Source organism: Rousettus aegyptiacus, unplaced genomic scaffold (assembly GCF_014176215.1).
Source record: "Rousettus aegyptiacus isolate mRouAeg1 unplaced genomic scaffold, mRouAeg1.p scaffold_m13_p_6, whole genome shotgun sequence".
Lineage (NCBI taxonomy): Eukaryota > Metazoa > Chordata > Mammalia > Chiroptera > Pteropodidae > Rousettus > Rousettus aegyptiacus.
The window spans coordinates 48,158,667-48,176,412 of record NW_023416309.1 but is presented as its reverse complement, the minus strand read 5'-3'; positions in this window follow the sequence as shown (position 1 = coordinate 48,176,412).

The window sequence follows — 17,746 nt, the reverse complement described above, 5'->3', positions numbered from 1 at the left end:
GGCCGTGGCTGCTGTGGGCACCCTCAGCATGGATTCTTCACTACCTTTCTATTTTGAGAGGCCTGCTCCAGATTCATCATCCAATTGGGGCATCCGGAGAGGCCAGATGCCCACTTTTCCCTGATCCCAAGCAGCTGGAGGGGTCCTCTAGTGGGTTTTGATGCTAGATGGCCACACGACCGGTGTCCGCTGCAGGCTCCACTTTGGTGGTGTGGCCTCAGAGCCCCCTCCTCTCTCAGTCTAGCCTTACTGCCTCTAACCCGGAGGCCCGAAAGCCCACATTAGTGGGGGTTTTCTGGACTTAGGGCTTTGCCACCTATTAAAATACAAAGACCGAGTCTTTCCATCACTTTTTCAAACTCAGTGTGAACGAGCAGCAATTGTTCCCTCCCCCCCGCCCCCAGTCTAGTCCTCTTACGTAGATGCTGCACTAACATTTTTGTGAAACACATCTTATGGCGAAATGTCACCCACCTGTCAGCCCCCGGGGAAAAGACCCTTGCCTCCTCGGAGGCGGAAACCTAGGTGGGGTGAGGGTCACAGCTGTACGTCCCAGGAATGCCCTGTTTGTCATTCCTCACCCCTAGGACGGTCCTGGGGTAAAGACTGGCCCGCCGAGGACACGAAGCCTACACACGCCCTCCCGAACAGTTTTCCGAGCCTTGGGCGACTCGGTTTGGCGCTGGCCAAGGTGGCCACACAGTCCTGTCGTCGACACCACTGTTGGCCGCCAGTTTCTATTTATAGCACATTTCCTAGGTGCCAGGCAGTGCACTAAGCATCGAACCCAAAGTAGCTCATTTAATCGTCTCCACTTGACGAAGAAGATGACTTTTTCCTAAAGCCACACTGCCAGCTTGGGTCTGGGATTTGAACTCAGGCAAAACCCAGTCCCTTCCCACAATCCTAGGCAATTTTCCCCCAAACGTAGCCCTCATCCCAACTCCCACACACCCTGTATTCAAAGAAATAGAAGCGTATAGCTACAGATACTTTCGAAGTCGTATTTGGGGGCTTTTGTTTCTTCAACTAATTTGTATTTAACATATCCAACATTTAAGGTGTCCAAGGGTCCAGATGTTCTGAGAACCAGCTAAGTCTTAGGGTACCTAAGACTGCCTGCCTGACCGCTAGGGTTTGGACCCTCTCAGAGAGGCAGGCAGCAGGGCAGCTGCCCAGGGGGTCTCTCCGTGGGTAGAGAGAAAGGGACAGAATCCCTCTAAGGACCCATTAAGTGCTGGGGAGGCACCAGCAGCTTTTCGTATGTTGGCATCATGGTAATAAATGAACCGACCGAACAAGAAAAGCAAAGGCTATTTATCCTGAGCTCGCAGCAGCAAGGGAGGCAGCCCCCATCCCTTGCATTTTGGCAGAGACTCAAAGGCAGACAGAGGGGTGGGAAAGCTTTTAGTGGGAAAAAGGAAGCTTCACGTGTGCCATGACTGCAGGCTGTCGGGCTGGGGAAGCTGGAGCTGGGCTCATCGAAGCCCGGCAGCCCGTGTGGTTAGTTAGGGGAGCACGTTTGGCTTTCTCTGGTTGGTCCTAAGTTGGAAGCAGGGACAAAAATTAGGGAAGTTGCCAGTTCTTAATCAAGTCCTGGGTATTTGGGGTCTACTGTTACAGAAATTGTTGTTCGGCATCCTGGATCGTCACTAGAGATAGCGGCCTGGCTTCGCGCGGCTCTGATTCATAACAGACCGGCTGAGTACGGTAGCTGGGGGTTGCTGCAGGTTGTGGGTCAAAGTTCTATTGTTACATATGGTTCGGCCATTGTGCCTCTGTGTTTTTGGTCTCTCGGCACTGAGTTCCCACAGCAGCCTATCTTACAGATGAGGAAACGGAGGCCCAAGGCAGTCGAGTAACATACCTGAACTCCCTCACCTGTGTTTGAGCAGCCAGGCCTGCCTGATCCTTGATCCCACATTTGTTCCCCCTTGAATCCATCACCATACACAAGCCAGTGATCCTTAAAGACATATGCCAGACGGCATCATTCCCCTTTTTCTCTTAGAATAAGATCCAGCCTCCCTCTGAGACCCACCAGCCTGCAGATTGAGCCCCGCCCACATTCGGCGCCTCACCTCCTCCCCAGGCTCCTCCACGCTCCATTCCAGACCCCAGGGCACCTCCCTGGGCCTCCAGAGACTCTGCGCCTTCCCAGCTCAGGACCTTCGCTCTCACCTGCCTCTCCTTGGCCTGGAACTCTTTCCCTGGTCCTCAGCATCCTTCAGGACACAGCTCAGGCGTCACGGCCTCCAGCCCAAGCAGCTGCCCCTGCAGGTCAGGACCTCACCATCCGTTCATCACGTGAATGGTACTTCTCACGATTCGAAAGTTGTTTATGGATTACCTGCCCTCACTACCAGACTGACGGCTCCGTGAGGACTGGGCATTGACTCGCCCTGTAGTAAGTGCTCTCTCCACGATGGCTGGCGGCTCAGTACATATCCTGTGAATGAACGAGTGAGGGAGTCTTTGCTTCCTTCCTCCTGTGGCTGCTCTTCATATTCCTGAGATGGTGCTCCAGCTCCCCCCACACCCCATCACGGAGGGAAAGGGTGAGAGGCAGAGGCAGCTTCAGGCTGTGACTATGTTAGCTGCCTGTGGCCTCCCTCTTTGGGTGAGCCGGGCAGTGACTAACCAAGCAGCTCTCAGGGGAGAAAGTGGGGTACTTCCAACAGCGGATGCCCCCACCTTCCTTCAGCCCTATATTACTATAAGGGGGGGTGGGCGTCTGTAAGGGATTTCAACAAAATATTAGACACTAAATACAAATTAGTTGAGGAAAGAAAATCCATATTATGGGATCATTCCCAGTTGTAATCTCTACAACACACATGACATAATATCATGCAGTTTATTATAAGCACTTTCGACTTTCAAAAACTCAAATTTGCTTCCCAGGAGGCACACCATTCCGCTGTTCACTCAGCTGTCTGGGGTGGCTTCCTGCTCCAACCCCAGGGGATTTGAGGGCTCTCCCAGGGCCTCCTGGGGATTCTCTCTCTTACCTGGGCCTCACTTGGCAGTAGAATGGGCAGGCCAAGCTGGGGTTCTGGCCTTGGAGGCTTTGCCTCAGACTTCTCGTGTCTGTCCTTGTCCAGGGCAGGGCTGGTCCAGGCCCCATGAGCACAGCTATGGAGAGCTAGGCAGAGGGAGAAGCACTCGGTGCCCATGGCCAGGTTGATGAGCTGTGCGCCTGAGCCTTAGCATTGCAAAGCCGAGAGCATGGACTCATTTCCTCAATGCTGCACAGCTCCGGCCTCAGATTCCTGGCCTAGGCCCAGGGTGGGCTGAGCACTCCTGACACCCGTATCTCTGGGTGCTCGCTCCCTTTCCTCCTCTACAACCACCCTCAGATGGCTTCATCTCATAATGACCTAGAGGCAAATCAAATTCAGATGGTTCATCTGATCCTATTGCTTCGAAGGCAAAACCAAAGTCTCTGCAGAGCCCCCGAATACCACTTGAGGAATATCTACGGCTGGGAATTGTCTATACATCTCTAGGTACATGGCTGTGACAGAGCTGCTTGTCCTGGAACCCCAAGACCAGCAACTGCTCCTGGGGAGCCACTCCGTTTACAGCCTTCCAAACCAAGTCCCCTTATTTCACAGGGCAGCAAATTGAGACCCAGAAGGGAGAGCAACTTGCTCAGGGTCCACAGCTGTTTTCAGAGCCAGCAGCAGAACCCGGGATTTCTGGGGCCCAACGTGGTGCTCTCTCCACGATGGCTAGCAGTTCTGATTTAGAAGTGGAGGGTGGGTCCCACTTAATGACCTCCAAAAATCAGGGAGACTCCTGGGTGTGGCCTTCAGGACCCACGTCAGTAAGGTGGGCAGTGAAGGGGTGGCTTCGAGGCACCCTTCACCACCCCGTCTAAAGCCTCCCACCAGCTCCCCACCAGGCTCTTGATCTCCTCCTACTCCTTCCTCTGCAGCAAACTTGTCCTAAGACTGTTTATTCGCCTGAAGTAGCAACGACTTGGAGTATGGGTTTTATTCTGACTCAGGCAATAAAGCCAGGACAGTGGAGTCCCTGTGTCAGCCGGAAACCACCGGTCCCCCTACCCCTTTTGATGGTCGGTCTGTCCAAAGTTAAGCACATTTCATTTTGCAACTGAAAACTGACTCCCGTTTGCGGAGGAGTCCACCAGGGGAAGAGACAAACTCAAGTCATGCTACACATGGCCCGATTCCAACCTTGAAGACTTCCGGGTTTGCGCTGATGTCACCCGACCGAGATTCGACACGAAACTACAACAGAAACCTGAGAGGAATTTGCTGAGGATGGAGGAGTGAAAAGCCGAAGTTCTGATTTATGTTGTTGGAGAGAAGAGCACGTGGGGCACAGGACCGAAAGTCAGGAAACTGCTGTCCTATTCTTGGCTCTGCAATGAGCTTGCTGTGTGCCCTTGGGCAGGTCACTTCCCCTCTCTGAGCCTCAATTTCCTCATTTTATAAAACCAAGCGGAGGCTCTCCAAGGCTCCTCCTTTCACTTCTAAAGAGCCCATGATTCTGGCTTGGCTCCGGACCCTGGGTGAAGAAATCAAAGACTCGGTTTCATTTCATAAATTGGGCCCCTCAGCACTTCCCAGTTGGGGCTGGGAACAGGACCAGGCACTCACTGACCAAGCTAATCTGAGTTTCAGGGAGGTGGCCAGCAGCCCCTACAGTCAAAACCTCAGCCCAAGAAAAGGATGGCCAGATGCAGGGGGGACAAGAGCTTAGCCCTGTCACCCAAGGGCTGTGACTGGCACCCAGGCAAGGATGTTTATTCAGACTGGAGTTTCAGCTTTTGGAGGCTCAAGTGTCATTAGCCACTGTTTTTGATCAATGGAAAACAGTGAAAGCAACAAATAATAACATCCATTTGCTGGCAAATTTCAGTCGTTTGTGGCATTTAATTAGCATAATTGACCTGCGCTGGAACTTTTCCTCCACCTGAATTTAAAAATACATCGCTACCCCCACACCCCAACAGATCTGAGAAATTTCCTTTTTTTTTTTTTAAATGAGGTTTTAACTAAAGCCCAATATCAAAACACCATATAATACTTTTATCTCATTGAAGACATTTGATGCTTATTAAAATATGATTGCTTTAAGGCTTATTTTGATTTTTTGCCCAAGAGTGTATTCAGAGCCTCACTGCTCAGATAATAACAAAGAAACCTTAAACATGAAAAAAAAAAAAAAACACATGAAAGGTAATATGTTCCCCATTAGTCCCAGTATCATTTCCCCAGGATTACTGCTTTCCAAATATAGCATTAGTTTAAAAATAAAAGGCCGTTTACAGTAATGGGACACTTGCTACCTCTTCGGAGCATATGGGCCCTCTGAGGGGCTTGCACGACAGCTTCATTAAGCAGGAAAGGCAGGGGAGAGGGCTGGCTTGAAAAGACCCCAGCATGCCTCCTCAAAGGCCCCCCAGCTAGGCCACCTACCCTGACCCAAGGCCCGTGTCTAACAAGCCTCTTCATTCCTCTTTCAGAATTGTTTTTTTTTGTGCACTGTTTCTTCCAAGGATGAAAACATTTTTTTTTTTTTTTTTTGGGAAATTAACTAGTAATGGATGGGGTACCAGCCAGGGGAGAGAAGCAACGTCCTGGAACTCTGCAATCTGGCCTCCTGAGTGGGGTTTCAGGGTCTTTTTTAGTCCAGAAGATTCAGGGTCAGCAAAACTGCAGATGAGAAGATTTAAGTCATTCAGGAAGCTCATGTATATAAGTTTGGTTATTTGACCCATACAGGTAATATATATATATATTATAATATATAACATAATATATATTATAATATAATAATATAATATATAATATAATATAATATATATTATAATATAATAATATATTATATATTATATAATATATATTATAATATATAATATATATACGTATATATACATATATATGTATATATACGTATATATATATTTTTTGCTAAGGTTAGCTCAAGCCCATTTTCGGTTGGATGAACTAATCTAGCTAGGGACAGAGAGTCGTGTGCCTAGGAGGGCTCTTTCAAGTGCAGTGAGGGCTACTGTGCTTTGCTCCCCGGGGCTGGCCTGCGTTGGGCACCCATGGGAAGCTGTCGGCCAGCTGAGGGCCCCTGAAGAGACTCGCATTGCACATTTGCTATTTTGGTCCAACAATGCAGGTCCCTTCCGGTTTTGGGAGCCCGTCTCCTGGCACTTGTCGGGCTCACAGCTTCGAGAGGCCTCAGAGGGCCAGGGAGCAAGCTTCCAGGCCGAAGGGAGAGAGAAGCTCTCCTCGTTTTAAATCCCCAACCAAATGCCAACCATACCTTGTTGTCAGCAGAGAGGGGAAGATCAAGAGGGAGCAAAGGAACAGGATAGAGAAGGGGTAACGAGAGCTAGAATTTATTGCCCCGAAGCTCGCACTCTCCCCAGAGGCCAGTGGCATTGCCCACTGAGCAGGGTCTCTGCTCCACCAGGCACTGCCTTCGCCACAGGGAGAGGTCTTCGCATGGAGCCAGTCACAGGTTGGTCAGGTTGGAACTGTCAGAATTTGGACTCCATTGTCTGACCTTGTCTAGTTACTGCTCCTGATGCTGTAAATCCCCCCTTCGTGCCAAGAATTGCTCTTTCCCCTTCACATTCCTAGACCAGGGGCCGGCACAGAGGAGGGAGGCAGTCAGCTCGAGTGAACTGAGAGAACAAGGCCCTGCGGGTAATAAACAGTCTCATGAAAAGGCCAGGGGCCTTGATGGCGGAGCCAGTCCTAGGGTGGCTGCTCCTGTGGGAACCGTGAGAATGGCTTCCATTTCTTGAGCACTTACCGTTGCCCCAGTTCAGAGCTAAGCGCATTACATGGTTCTCTCGCTCAGCCCTGACTGCGGGTAATTTGCCATGCCTAACTTGCGGGGTGCATGGAGGTTGATTTCCTTGCTTCAGCTCACACAGCTTGTGAAGGGGCCGGCAGCCTGGTTCCTGCACCTGGGCCTTGGCCACCATGCCGAACCGCCTCCCTCGCTTCCCATAGGTCCGTTGTCATGTGGTCCCAACGGTCGCTCCAAAACTCCTTGGAGAGGTAGAAGTTGGAATCAGTCCCTTTGGAACAATGCTTAACTTGGTGTCTTAATCATTATAGCGTCTTAATCATTAATCTACAGGCGGGGAAATAGAGGTGTAAAGAAGGAAAGCAATTTGTCCGGAGTCATCCAGCTAGCTTACGACAAAGGTGGGGTCAGAACTCAGAGGTCTCCACATTCCCAGTGTCTTATCCGTTCCTCTGGGTCTACAGTGGCCGATGAGATGGAGAGGAAACGGTGGTTGGCAAACTTTTCGAGGAACTAGGGACTTCGGTGGGACCTTGAAGGAATAGAAGCAGGCTACTGGGGAGGGAACGTGAGGACCTTGCAGGAAGAGGAAGTGGGGTGCATAGGATGTGGGGTGTGCAGTCATGGTGGGCTGGGTGGTAGATAGGTTGCATCCCTGAATCAACTCTTACTGATGAATAGGGACTGCAGGGGACTCCGGGTTGCAGGGGATTCTGGGACAAAAGAGAGCCAGGATCAATCAGCAATGTCGACCAGGACAGTGAAGGGAAGGAAGTGACCGCCCTTGCCTGCTTGTCATCCCTGGCATAAGGTGCACTTAAAGGGCAGTAGGGCATGTTAGCTTTTTTGACCTCCTGATTGGGGGGGGGGGGCGATCGAGGGGGGAACTCACAGTCATTTATTAATTTCTCTTTCTTGGACAATTTCCTGCTCATTCAATTTCCTGACTCATCAAGTGCCGATATCAGCACGTTTCCCGCATCTGTTCCATGGGACCCATCACCTGCCAAAGCCAGAGACCCTGCATGGGAGGCACTGGGTCCAGCAGTCATGGGGGCCGTGGGCAGGGGGCAAGCGCAGCTGCCCACCTCCACAGGCCCGCGCAAGAACCTCTCGTCTCATGCATTTCAAATGGGCCCCCACGGCCACTGCCAAGAGATGCCACATTCCTGCTGAGCCAGAGCCACTGCAGATTCAGTTCACCTGTAATGAGTGAGATTTTTCTGGGAAACGTTACCACAGTGGACGCGGGGGCCACCCAGGTACAGAAGAGGACAATCGAAAAGCCAAAGGTTACGACTTTCGATCTAAGTGCCGGCTTTGAAATATTCAGCGCTCCCCTGGAGCCGGCTTGGGTCCGTGCTGTCCTTCATTCATCCGAGAAAGAGAAAAAGGCAGTCCAACGGGGAGGAGCCTCTGGGCAGCTTGGCGGGAGCTCTGTGGGGCCCTTTGATGCAGAGAGGCCAGGGGCTCAGGCGGGCACCAGCCCCTCGGTCTAGAGTCTCCATGGTCCTTCTCCAGCCAGAGCAGGAGCCCCGGCCACCTAGTGTGGCAGAGTGAGACTTCCTGGCTGGTGGCACTTTTCACTTTTCGCATGGTACGTTTCTCCACCTTGTAAGTGTAATCTGACTTACCATCCTGGAAGGCGCGGAGGTGGTGTGTGTGTGTGTGTGGGGGTGGGGGGGAGGGTCGAACTTGCCCCACATCAAACACGCCCTGTCCTCCATTCGGGAGAAAACCCCAGCCACGCTCCCGCAGATTCTGAGGGCATTTGATTGTCTAGAACACATCAAACGGCCTAAGTCTCCCTTGTAAAAGTTTTACAAGAAAATCATTGAAGACCAGGCGAGCCATCCTTTTCCTCTCCTCCTCCTTAAATTCCGAAGCCGAGCCGATATTCCCCGTTTCCACACTCTGGCGCCGGTCGAGAGCGCAGACGGCGGGAAGCTCGGCCCTCGCATCATTACACTTGCAGGCCGCGGCTTGTGGGATCTAGTGATTTGGACATATTTTATTTAACCAGCTTAGTAAAAGGTAATATTCAGCAGCTGTGATCTATAGCAGAATTACAATTTTCAGGGTCAAGGAGGGGTTTTGATATTAGGAGGTTGGGCAGAATTGCTATGAAATCTCATGAGCTGTCTTTAAAAATAAATGAGAAAATAGGTTATCCAAGAGTCATTGTAAGGGAAAAATCAATAGGCAGTGTCTATTCACTTGGGCTATCAAAATCCTTGAAATTTGAACAAAAGTTTCACGTTTAGTGTACTGTAGGTTTTGAAATATCAGCGCTGGAGGCTTGGTGGGTACGAAATCACTGTGCTGTGCATCCAAACGAGGTGAGCCTTGCGAAGCTGCCCGGCGCCCTCATAAGACGGGGGAGTGTCTCGGTGACCAGATTAGATTTTGTCCAAGGCAGGCGGCCCAGCCACATACTCTGAGAAACACCTGCTGTGCCAGGAGCAGGTGTGGCTGGTGGCTCAGTGTCCCGCCACGGCCCTGCTTCTTGTCCTGCAGGAGGGCGGATCCCACGCGTCTTCTGCCCGTGAAGTCCACCGTATCTCTGTCCGCATGTGGGAACAGACAATAATACAATGGGGGACCTTCCTGGTGGTGAAATTTCGGCTGAGCTGGTCGCCTGGAATGGTCGAAGTTGTCTTCCATCCATCCAGTCTTAATCCATACAATTTTCCCCCATACAGTGTTGCAAATATGTCTTCAAATTTTCATCAGGATGCCATACCCTTGGCACTGAACAGGCTCAAATCAGCCCAACTAATCAAGACAGACTTACCTCTCCAAGGTGACTCTGTGACTGAATTCCTATGGCAGGTAATTGCCAGGTAACTGCTGGATCTCCATCACCAGCCTGTGAGCTCTGGGCAAGACACAGACAGTGTTTTGTGGCTCACTGTCTGACAGCTAGTGTTAAAAAGAAATTTCAAAACATTTTTAAAGTATTTTGTTAATGAACAAAAAAATGAGTATGTTTCTTTTATTGGTCGAAGAGGTTTCTGAGGGATTTTAAAGGCTATAATCTTAAGGAAACAAAACCAAAACACCCAAATCCCCCACCCTCCCAGTAGTATTTGTGTACTATGCTGTTACAGAACAGCTCATTTAATCAAGATGAGAGGGGTGGTGATGGTGTATCACATGACTGGTTGTGCTTTCTATGGCTTACCTAATTGAATCTTCACATCGGTCTTTGAGGTAGAGGATATTATCCCCACTTTACAGTTAAGAAAACTGAGGCTCAGCAAGGAATTGAGTACATTATCCCAACCCACAAATAAGGGAACCAGAGCTCACTTTCGGATCTGTGATCACTGCAACGCCATCTCTCAGGGCAATGGAAGAAGAAAATACCTGCATTCAAAGCAACCTGGAACATGATCCTTCTAATTTTCATCATTTAAAAAAAGGACAGTGGCTATATTCATAGTACGGAAACTACAGCAAAGCACCGACCTGAAGATTTGTAACTCTCTTTCAAGTAGAAATAAAATGGAAGTAAGATAAATAAATCAAGTGCAAAAGATGGGAATAGTGGACTCTGGAATTAGGTATTTTATTTAACTCATCAAATAATACAAGTTAGTTTCAGGAACAACAATCAAAATGTGTATCGTGCTAACAGTAGGTTAGAACCACATTTCCAAGAGATCTAATGAAAATAAATGTTGGAAATAAATTACTTTGTGGAATACAGCAAATAAATAGATTTGTACAAAAAAACCCTGTATATATGAGAAAAGAAATGTGAGGTTGTGGGGAAGGAGCCCTCATAGAGCTGGCGGGAAATTGGAAGTTGAAACTAATATCTGAAAGAGATATAAGAAACAGTAGTCCATTTATGGAAATTAGCAATGGACATTCTAGCTCCTTCCCCTTGTCCCCTTGGTTTTAGGAGCAATTTCGCCCCATCGCCGATACGGGCTGCAGTCTAAGTGGTCCAGATAATGGAATCGCACCATCATTAGGAACCATGAAATTGCAATTCCTTGGGGATGGAGCGCTTTCACTCACTTACACAGAGAAGAACGATTAATTAGCAGATCTCGGTTTAAAGCGACTATGTAGTACACTGGTTCTAATCCCACTCTGGAGCGGTTCTCAGGCCTAATGAACTATCTGGAGGAAGCTGAGCTACAGCCAGAACACGTCACTCAAAATGCAATAAAGTAAAATAAGATAAACTTAAAAAAACACAGAACTTTAAAATGATAGCGAGATAATCCACTATTGGGGAAAAGCTATAGGAGCAGCCCAGTGGAGGTCATCTAGTTTTCCTTCTCTCCTGAAACGACACCGTTAAGTTTGCAATTGGGATTCCATCTGAGGCAATTTGATCTAGATGGACTCATTGATTAATTAATTCATTCAATAGATACTATCTTAAAGGGATAGCACTTTTATAGACTAGGACAGGTTGCTACTTCGGATCCATTTAACCCTTGGGCAGTTGGGTCCTCAAATGCCACTCAAGTCAGAGAGAAGTCCGCACCTGAGCAGCATTCTTTGATGGTATCTTTGGAAACAACTTGGATATGGAGATACCTTCCCCCTGGAAGGGTAAGTGGAATCAGGATTTTTACCATTCTCAATAGGATGACACCTCTCGAACCTGGTCGGCACCCACCCTCTGCAGTGCTGGTCCCTTCACGCTGAGCTCTGAAATCCTGGGCTGCACTTGAACATCAAATGGGGGGCGCGGAGATGAATGACTGGACTTGGCACACGGTAAGGCCGCGGATCTCAGCCTGGCTGATGTCCTTCCCTGTCACAAATTGCTTGGATTCCAAATTAAATCTCTCTGGGTGCTGATGCCTCTATTCTGTATGTCAGGGGGGTTGTAACTGGGGCTTCAGTTTTCGGGCGTGGTACCTGGGGAGAAGACTTGGGGGAGAGACGGTCTTGACGGTGATGGTTAAACTATGTGACAGGGGCCAGATGGCCTTTTAAGAAAGAAGGGCTGTGGCTCCAAGGCCGAGGCTTGGCGCCGCCCACTGGACTCTAAGTCACTCCAAGTGCACAATCACAATGTGCTCGTGAGCAAGGGAGGAGCCAACACAATGTTAAGGTCTGGTTTCCTGGTAGGGAAATCGGTGCCCAAGAGAGAACTGACTCATCCAGGTGGGACTAACTCCACAATTTGTGAGATCCAAAGCAAGACAAAAATGTGGGGCCTTTTGTTCAAAAGGCAAGAAAAAAATGAGTTTTTCCTTTCTTCCATAGTCTGCCTGTCTGTCTCTCTCTACTTGTCACGGTGTTTAAAATGTCCTAGTTAATGTCGTTTGAAGTCAAGTCAAAATTTATATTGTTAGCATGAATTTTTATATTGTTCTGGCCAGTGTTAAGGGCAAATATCAGAATATGTAACATGTGTGTGGACTCACCAAAATCATGCACCGTCTTTTGTGGCGCATCTCAAGAGGATGCCTTGAGCAGGTCTGAAGAGACAAGCCAGACTCGGGAAGAATGAAAAAGAGGGCTGCCCCAGGCATAGGGCTGGACAGCGGGGTATTCCTTCAGGCATGGGGGTTCTCCAAGGTAGAGCTTAAACTTGCACTTGAGCCTAGGGGTTGGGTTCCTTTTTTCTCCAGCAGCTGGAGGAGCATGCTGTGCCCCAGGCATAGGGCAGAAGGTCAAGCCGGGCATCTCTGCCTTCCACAGTCCCCCTGCTCCAACCCTCAGAAGATGGGCAACCCCAGGGGCACTGCAGCCTTACTGCCAGGGTGCACTAGGCACACTAGGGACCTGGCTCGGGTGGGGCTGGACGCTTAGCCCCACTCAGTCCTCCATTGAATGTGCCAGCCCAGGGAGGGGACTGCGGCCGTTCTGTGCCTTGCCCCTCCAGATGCTCCGGAGTGCACACGCCCGACCCTGATCCTTCCTGTGACTGTGCCCAGGCTGGGGATAGGTGGGCAGCAGTTGCTGGGCGGAGGTGGGGAGGGGAAAGCCTTGTGGAACTGTGGTTCCAGGCAGCAGAGGAGCAAGCGGCTGAGAACTAGACCCCAGGAGCAGGGAGGAGGGAGGTGGTAGGGCTGTGTGTGAGCTGAGGCTCCAAGGCCCCAGTTCGTGGTCCATCGTCCCATTGGATTTCACTTACAAAATGCAACTAGAAAGATAAAATTATCAAGAATTTCAAGAAAGTGGCTACAGAGCATTAAACCTCAAGCCTGGGGCCTTTCTGAGTGTGGCTCCCTCTGTGACTGCACTCGTCACATGCCCATGTCATCAGCCCTGCATCCAAGACCATTCAGAAGCTCGGAACACCAGTCTCCTGGGATTCTAGAAGGTTCTATAAACCAGGGGCTGCCATATTACACCGAGGCCCTTGGCCTTTGCTTTGTCAGGAATGTTCCCTTTACATTGCCGTGGATGACCAAAGTTGCAGAGATCTACCTTCCTGAGACTTTCCAGCTCAGCTTTCCCATTTTTTTTTTTTTTTTGGATGAGGAACCAAAGCCTGGAACAGGGTATGACCTGCATAAGGCCACTTGTCAGGTTGGTGGCACAGCAGGACACAGAACTGAGTACCTGAGGCCCAACTCAGCATGGAAGATGCCAGACTGTGGCAAAAGGCCCAGGTCTCATAGGGTCTCCCTGCCAGGCTGTTCCTGGGTTTGCATTCATTTCAGCCACAGCCACCAAGACCCAAAAGCCTTTTCGGGAGTCCCCTGTGGGCTCAGTGTCAGGGCGGGGGTCTCTGATTCTTTTTCTCATAAGACTCTGTTTCTCATAAGATTCTTTTGATGGAGGGAGTGGCCAGGGATGGTGGTCGGTAAGGAGAGATTGTAGAGACTTGAGGACAGAAATGCTTTTCCCAGGTGACATTAGTAGCTCGGCTGAGGAGAGACCCAGGATGTCCCCTGCCAATTCCTCAAAAGAGGAAAGATCTGACATTCAGGGGAAAAGAAGATCAGAGCTAACAGGGACAGAACTGAGTTTTCCTGTACATGTTGGTTTAAAAAATGGAACTGAGGAGCATTAGGCCCAGCGGTGTGAAGGGGCCAGCACTGCCGAGAAGGCCGGTGGCTCCCGGATGTGGAGCTGTTTGAAGTTACACCTCCTTGCACAGAGGACAGAAGCCCAACAGGGGGCTGAAGACCTGGGGTCCACTTCGGGCCCTGCCAGCAGATTTGCTGGGTCATCTCGGGCAGGTCTCGTCCCCTGAGTCCCATTTCCCCATCCGAAAATGAGCAGGTTGGCCTGAATGTCCCCTAAATCCCCCACGGCTCCAGCGTGCAGTGAATCTGAGCTCATCTGCCTGGTTGGCTTTTGCCATCCAAACCGTCACGGAGGTGGCCGCCACACAGCTCCCACGTTTCCTCCTTTGAAAACCCTTCTCTCCCAGCCTCCGTGGCTTTTATCTCTCCTCACAAAGGGGCCTGTCCAGAGGCCTGGAACGTGCAGATGCCTTTGCTGGAATGCCCAGCTCCTCCTGTCCCCAAATGCCACGTGTCCGGACATCAAAGATTCTCCACCGTCTAGTGGGTGGGAGGTGGGGAGGGTGCTCAAACCAGCCACATGCCCGAATCTGGATTCCGCTTCTATTTCCCCCTTTCCACAAGGGGGTCGGCGAGAGGAGAAGGAGAGAGACGCCTTTGAAAAACGTCTCCCGTGCCATTCGCTCAGCGGTTCACCTTGCAGCTGAGCCCAGCGACACTCCCATGGCGCGCCTCTCAGCCGCTCGGCAACTTTTTTCCCTTTTATGATATTTTGGGTTTCCGATTGCCTGCCAAGTGAAACCTTTATCATTTGATAGCAGGCAAAAAAAAATTCTCCAAGTCATTCTCAGACTAAATGGTCCCTATTCCTGGCCCCTGCCTCTCCCGGCTGGTCCTGGACAAGGGGCTAATGCTGGTAAGACTTACCCACTTGCAGGCAGGTGTCAACTGTACTTGAACTCGAATGGGGCGATTTTGCAAGTGGAGTCATGACAGTTGCCAGGAGGAATGAACACACAGCACCGTCGCTTTGCCAAGCAAGTTGTAGAGACGGGGCTGTCACGGCCGGGGTGAGGAGCAGGAGGCAGCAGAGGCAGGGGCTTCGAGGTGCGATTTCCACACCCTGAGGCCAGGCAGCAAGTCGGGACTCTGGGAATGAAAACAGCTTTCTGGCCTCCATCCCCAGGCCTACGGGACGATCTTGTTTTCTTACCTGTCTTTCTTACCATGTGTCTTTGGGGCCCGGAACATAGTAGATGCTCAATATTTACTAAATAGATGAATAAATCTGATTACACCTTTCATGCTGCAAACAGGGAAGGTTTATTTAGAAGTCTTGGGGACAATAAGGAGTTCACTGAAACCATCTAGCTCTCCCTGCTCTGTAATTTCTTGGGAGGGGTAGGCTCGGATGAAGAGGAGGAGATGGAAATCAAGCAAACAAATGCTCTCATGGTCACAGTGGCCTCCTGTGCCATGGCCCATGGACGGGGAGGGTCTGCTCAGGGTGTAATCAATCCCTTTCGGCCTCTTCCCCAACTGCTGTGCACTGCGGCCACCTTGCTGTCCTCTCGCCCTCAGCAGGGCTGGGGTGACACAAGGCTGGAGCAGCCAGTCCACCGAGGGCGGGAATCTGCTGGGCCCCGAGGTTAACTGTCCGAACTCCACCCCCTGCGATCCTGCTCTCTCCCCTTCTTCTCGGCCAGGGCGCCGCTGTGGGACGGTCCTCTCCTTTGGCAGAGCCCGTGTGTTCTGAGAACTCACCCTGGCCAGGCTGCGTGTGGGCTCCTAGGGCAAAGCTGTCCCCAGACACGCATCTATCACCCCACATGGTAGCCGATCCCGGGGGAAACCTCCAGAAAGCTGGTTGTAGAGAACCAAGGCCCCCTTTCCTTCTACCCCTTCTCCCAAAGACCACTAACTGCTCCCTCACGTGGTGGATCTCTCCTCCTCCAAATCTAAAATCTGTCCACAGGAAAGGGTCAGACAACCGATGGGATTTTCCCCAGATAGCTTCTGATGGGACTGAAGCTATCTGGGGAAAATGAATCGCCGTTTTCCCACGGTTTGAGGTCAGAAACCAAAGTAGCGTGTCTTTAAAGTTGGGATTTCAGCTACCTACCAGCATCGAGGGCGACACCGGGCAGGGGCCAGGCTGACCTTACGACTGTACATCCCTGAGGGCCACAGCTGTGGCCTCTACCTGTGTCCAGAGAGAAGCGAATGGAGGGCAGAGACAGTGGTCAGAGCCCGAGGGAGTGGGGCTGGCAAGTTCCAGTCCCTGTGTGTCACACCGGCTTGTGGCTAATGCTTCTCCACTGGATTTGGCGACAGCCTCCGGTCCCCACAGAGGTGAAGGATTCTAGCTGCATTCTCAGCCCCTCCCCTTTCTGATGGTGTAAAACAGGGCAAGTTCACAGGAAAACGCAACATGGCAAGCCAAAGTGCTTAGCCCAGTGCTGGGCGTACAGTGGGCCTCTGTAAGTGTCAGCTGAGGGTACGGCCGCGGCTTGGGTCTTTGGCAGAAACTTCTGGAGAGAAGCCGGAGCCTGAGGATGTATTTATTCTCTACACTGTGGGGCCTCACCCTGCAAAAACATTTCTCTCCCAACTCAGGTACTTTTCCTGGCAAAATAAGTTAAAATCAAAAAAAGTTGAGGCAACGAAGAACAGAGCTGGAGGAAGGCCTTGCTCCCGCCCCCCGTCCCCGTCCCTGGTCCCCGCCCGAGCGCACCTGGGGGAGGCAGGGGCGGCAGGGGAGGCGGCTGCGCTGAGCGGGGCGCATCCGCCCCCAGGACCAGTCCAGGCCGCTCTCCGCGGAGCCGCGTGTGCAGCCGATCAATACGGGCTTCGGGCCGCCCGAGCTATTATTCACGCCAAAGGGCCTTGTCTGGATGAAGGGAGGGAGGGGCGCGCGAGTTCACAGAATCACAGTCTGGGGCGCTGCTTGGCATTTCCCTCCGTCTCTGTGATGCTTAGTTATTTATGTGGCGCGAGAAACGAGGGGATTCAGGCCGAGGAAGTGCTTTCCCCACGGCGCACGCACCGGCCCCGGGAGAGAACCGCCTTGTCTTTCTCTACCTTTGGCTCCTCCGGAAAGAGGCGATGATGGGCCCAGGCTACCCCTGGGTGCCCCGCCATCTTGGTCTTGCCCTACCGGCCTGTGGGAAGCTGGTCCAGGGACATTCGCCTTGTTGCCGCCTCTCTCAGCATGCTCTGTGTCCTTCCGCAACAGGAGAGGACAAGGACCCTGACTCCATCACCCCGTTTCAAGCCCTGGCTCCAATGAGATATACTATTCTCTTCCCTGAGGCTGGCTGCACCTGGTTATCCGTCAACATCTCCCTTCTTGGGTGAAATGCTTGTGATTTTAGGAACTATTCCGAGCTGTCCACACGGTCACGTGCCCCGTTTAAAAAAAGGTTGGCATCTTGTCAGCCACCTGACTGGTCACATAACGTGGAGGGCTTCTGGTCTAAGTCTGATGGGCCACAGGCAGAATAAAGCCATGTAGTCAGAAATGTCTCCTGGGATCTAGTTTAAGGTTAGTGAGTCACAATACAGGGTGAAGTCAAGTTCGCAGGTTGGTGGCTTGTCTCTGTACCCTTGACCACTGTTTTGGGAATCTGACTGGGGCCAGCTCACCACAGAGCTATCCTTGCATCTGAGAAAATGACTCTGAGTGTGTCTTCTGCTGAGTTGTGGAGGCCATCCCAAAGGTGGCAAGTTGTCATGAAGCTAATTTGGAATGGATTGAAATGGAGGCGTGAGGAGCTCCCCCCTTCCCTCGCCGTACGTCTGCCATTTCTACGCTCACAGCAGTGGATGAGGCTTGAGGCCAGGCCACCCCAGGCTCATGCCTCCTAGGCTGGCCTTGCCCTGTAAGACCATCTGTCCTTGGGTAGGTAACGCTGAGAGACGCTGTGCTGAGCACGAAACATGTACCATCGATTCTCTTCACATCCACGGAGTCTAAGGGGTCTGCCTCT